This window comes from Vigna radiata, unplaced genomic scaffold (genome assembly GCF_000741045.1).
Source record: "Vigna radiata var. radiata cultivar VC1973A unplaced genomic scaffold, Vradiata_ver6 scaffold_23, whole genome shotgun sequence".
NCBI lineage: Eukaryota > Viridiplantae > Streptophyta > Magnoliopsida > Fabales > Fabaceae > Vigna > Vigna radiata.
The window spans coordinates 1,628,498-1,631,853 of NW_014541837.1; the positions used below are offsets into that span (position 1 = coordinate 1,628,498).

Here is a 3,356-nt window from a genome sequence, read left to right on the forward strand (position 1 = left end):
AACCCTATGGATGAATGATATGAGGTGTACTAACCTCGTGGAGGGTGTACCAACCCTACGAATGAATGTTGTGAGGTGTACAAACCTCGTGGAGGGTGTACAAACCCTATGGATGAATGATTTAAGGTGTACGAACCTCGTGGAGGGTGTACAAACCCTATGGATGAATGATATGAGGTGTACAAACCTCGTGGAGGGTGTACAAGCCCTACAAATGAATAATATGAGGTGTACTAACCTCATGGAGGGTGTACAAACCCTATGGATGAATGATATGATATGATTGCCGGGTTCGACCATTATCTTACAGAGGGCTGAAACAAAAAGAAAAACTTGAACTTAGAGTGCCAGGCGAGCTGGGCTTATGTGATTTTGAAATTGCCAGATGAAACTGAACTTTTGAAATTTTGAAATTGCTAGATGAAACTGGGCTTTTGCAATTTTGAGATGGCCAGATGAAGCTGGGCTTTTGAAATCTTGAGATGGCCAGATGAAACTGGGCTTTTGAAATTTTGAGATGGCCAAGTGAAACTGGGCTTTTGAAATTTTGAGATGGCCAGATGAAACTGAGCTTTTGAAATTTTGAGATTGCCAGGTGAAACTGGGCTTTTGAAATTTTGAGATTGCCAGATGAAATTGGTCTTTTTTTTTTTTGAAATTGCCAGATGAAATTGGGCTTTTGAATTTTTGATATTGCCAGATGAAACTGGTCTTTTGTTTTTTGAAATTGCCAGATGAAACTGGTTTTTTTTTTAATTTGTTTTTTGAAATTTTGAAATTTTGAAATTCTTAGCTTTTTGAAATGCTTTTTTTTTAATTTTCGACAAAAAAGCGATTTTTGAAAAGCAACGAGTTAAAACCCTTCATGACAAAGTGTCAAAATCTTTATGCAAGATCACAATGTGTCAAAACCCCAATATGAGAGAAACATGATCAACAAGAATCAATATGACTTAAAAGGAAAAATAAAATTGTATATTTTTTGTATTTTTGAAGAAACACGACAACCATTCATGTGAATGAAGAGGGATTCGATCCGAAAAATTTCCTTTCTGATTGATTGATGAAAACATTTGCTTTGTTTTGCATTTCTTTTTTCTTGAGTCAACCATCTTGCTTGCAATCCTCAAACTGGTCTTTATTTTCAATGTTTTGTGAAAACTAAGGAATGTCATCCTTCCGAGGTCTAATGTTAAGATTATTACATTTTGACTTTTCTTCCAAGGCATCAGTGCGCACATGCTTGAATTTGTTGGCAAGTGGAGAGATTAAAGATGTTTAGAAGGGTTTAGAGGAGAATGGGATAACTGTATGGACAAGTCATTCCTCATATAATCCTCAAAGGAGATGTGATATGAGAATGTCAGGGTGAACACGAGATACACAAAGGGTGCCCTAGCTTGATGTTATGGAAAATGAGCTGGGGTTTGGATCCATGAAAGTTAGGGTGAGAAAATTTCAAATGAGATTTGCAAAGCTGCCCCCAGTCTTGAGGTTATGGATTGATGAAAAACTTGTGTGCGACTCACAAAACCGCCCAATTTTTGTTTGCTTTTCTTTTTTTTTTTGTTTATTGTGGTATGGGTTGATGAAAAACTCGAGTGAGGCTCTCAAAGTTGTCCCAGTTTTTTTTTTCTTTGGCAAGGGGTTCCATTTGGAAGAGGTATTGGACATGAAAAGGATCGGCTAAAAGGATGGTCCCAAATTAGTTTGATTTTTCTTTTGCATGCTTCTGGTTAGATGACAGGGTGATCCCCTCTTCCCTAGACATCACTTTTTCTTCTTTTTTCATTTTCAAACCCTTTTTTTTTTTTACGACATATTGAATGTTAATTCACCTTATCGCGAAATTAAGCTTTATGAAAATTTGAACAATCATTGTTCAATCTGTGTGGGCTTTATTAGGCTTGTAACGTGGCTAAGGGCTACAAGGTAATGAAAGAAAGGATATTAAGGCCCAAATGAATATTTGTCGGTTATTTTTTTTTAAAACAAGGGTTATCATGTAGGCATTGTATCAACTATTGGATCTTTGAGCACTTCGTCTTCTTGAACTTTGATTTTCACTTCTTCTTTTTCAACATCACTTTGTGATTTCCTTTTGTTCTTTTTGTAGTTTTTTTTTTATTGTGGTATAGATTGATGAAAAGCTCTTTATTTCATTCTTGAGTGCTCATCATTTGCATCATGAGTTGACTCCTACCTGATGACAACCTTTGCTCGGGGACAATTTTGAAAAAGAAATTATTTTTGGCTTAAACGGGGTGACAATGGATATATTTTTTGTTTTTAGGTAAAGACAAGAAGGCCACACATCATTTTGAACTCTGATTGTTTTATTTTCAAAAGATTAATTTTGCGACTAGATGACCTCAACATTAGTCGTTTTTTTTTTTTACTTTTCCTTTTCTAGACTGCCCTTTCGGGTTTTCAATCTAATGGACTTATTCTCTTTTTGAAAGTTTCTTTTTCTTTTCTTTTTGCCTTCTTTTTTTTTTTGTTTTTTGCCTTATATTTTTTTACTTTGTCTCAATGGATTCGGGGATCACCCTACTAGCGCAAGCGAGAAAAATTTTGGCCAAGTCGATCTGCCCCAGTGAAAATGTTTACTTTGTTATTGAGGGCAGCGACGATGTTTGTTGAGGGGAGATCCTTTATTTTGGAAAAGTGAAGGGCGAAGGTTTTCAAGCAGCATGTGCACAAACGTCTTGTGAGAAACGTCAAAATTGTTATCTTTGATTTAACATTTGACCTCGAAAAAATCTGACACTACAACTTTTGTTTTTTATTGCCATTTTTCATCATTTTTTATTTTCCAAAAACAAGAGTTTGAAGATTTGCAAGAATGACAAATGACTCAAGATCGCCATCATTTTTTCAATTTTTTTTCACAATATCTTTTCAGAACTCGGTTTCCAGCACCACTTGGAGAAACCCTGTAGAGAAAGTTCGCATTTAAAGTCATAGATGACGGCGCGATATCAATGAACACAGATCTCTTGGCAAGATACTTCACAACATCAAATTCACTCGTATGATGACTTATGTTTTCTTATGTGTTTCTANAGCCCGCATCATTGTTTCATAGCATCTGTAGAGACATTCTCAAGCCTTGCCTTAGTGTAGGGTTGACTTTCTTTACACTTGAATAATTCTGAATCGATCAAAACTTGTCTTTGCAATTGACAACAGACACTTTTGGTGTAATGATCGATAGCCCCTTCATGGTGAATACCTTTCGTATCGTGAGTCTTGAAGTATTGAGGGTCTAAAGGCTTCATGTAACAATTAGAGACAAGGCCTTTTTGAAGCAGACTTGGAAGCAACGTTGCTTAAGTCATATGTATAGGAGTGAA

The 3,356-nt window shown here is 35.9% G+C and overlaps 1 pseudogene; it reads left to right on the forward strand.

The window, feature by feature from the left end:
• Positions 1 to 3,356, forward strand: part of LOC106778518 — an 18,086-nt pseudogene that overhangs the window by 13,486 nt on the left and 1,244 nt on the right.